The sequence below is a fragment of the Pristiophorus japonicus genome, chromosome 33 (genome assembly GCF_044704955.1).
Source record: "Pristiophorus japonicus isolate sPriJap1 chromosome 33, sPriJap1.hap1, whole genome shotgun sequence".
Classification (NCBI taxonomy): Eukaryota; Metazoa; Chordata; class Chondrichthyes; family Pristiophoridae; genus Pristiophorus; species Pristiophorus japonicus.
This window is the reverse complement of record NC_092009.1, coordinates 6,924,238-6,925,289: the sequence shown is the minus strand read 5'-3', so window position 1 is coordinate 6,925,289 and position 1,052 is coordinate 6,924,238. Positions and strand designations below refer to the sequence as shown.

Sequence of the window (1,052 nt, the reverse complement as noted above, 5' to 3'; positions counted from 1 at the left end):
GGCCTCACACGCAAAAGGTCCCCGGTGGATCCGTTTTCTCTCACTCAAAGTTATCTATTTATTGATGAAATAAAGAGCAATGAATGAATAAGGGAGCCATTTTGCCAGGAAAATAAATAGCAAATAAAAACAGCAAATGCTGGAAATCTCAGCAGGTCAGGCAGCATTTGCAGGAAGATTGATCTCGCCTCCGATTGTTCATCCACAGCAACTTTAAATATAATGTTTCTGCCTGGGATTGACCCAGGGACCTTTCACGTGTAAAGCAAACGTGATAACCACTACACTACAGAAACCTCTTGTCCAACAGTCTCCAGATCGAGGAGCTGACCAGTGAGCTCGGTCTGTGCTGATCGGGAATGTGTTGGCTCACCTTAAACAACTTCTGTCCCACAGTGAAAGTTCTCAATCCTTCTCCTCCGCTGCCCTTTACAGAAATGTCACGGATCACCCAGCCACCGTGTTCACTTCCACATCCTCACAGTGGGGCCACAGAGGCTCCTACCGTCTCCCCGCGATCAGCGAACTCACCCAGTTTACAAAATTAAACCCCAAACACGTGCCGGGCAACGTGCAGGAGAAGCCAGATAGTCTGTAAGTTCGGTCGATCACAGAAAGTATTGGAATTCATGGTGATTACAGCAATTATTAATCATCTCACAGAACTCAATTATTTTTATGCAATGAATTGATCGAGGATTGAAAGCAGGTTAGTGCGCCGGGTCTTAACCCCTCGACCACCAGGGAACAGTTACGATAAATGTCAATATATTTTGATATATTTATATATGAACCTGAATGTCAATGGCTACCTACCGAGACCTCGTGGCGCCCACGGTAGTGCGTCTAACTTTGAGTGAGTGAAACGGTTCCACAGTGACACCTGTCATGTGTTCTACATGGTGACTGCTTGTAGTATTACAAGGTGTGCCACCAGAGGGCACTGCGGGGGGTTGAGACTTGTTGCTTACCTGCACAGGTGTGCCTGGCCTTGTATAAAAGTCAGGCCACCAATAAAGGTTATCAATAAAGGACTCAGGTCACTACAATTA

General features: G+C 46.0%; 1 non-coding gene across 1 annotated transcript; it reads right to left on the bottom strand.

Annotated features, from left to right (window-relative positions):
* Window positions 1-223: 223 nt before the first annotated feature.
* On the bottom strand, window positions 224-296 carry trnav-uac (transfer RNA valine (anticodon UAC)). The gene has a single exon. It is a non-coding gene; the product is annotated as a tRNA-Val (tRNA).
* Between the last annotated feature and the right edge of the window lie 756 nt (window positions 297-1,052).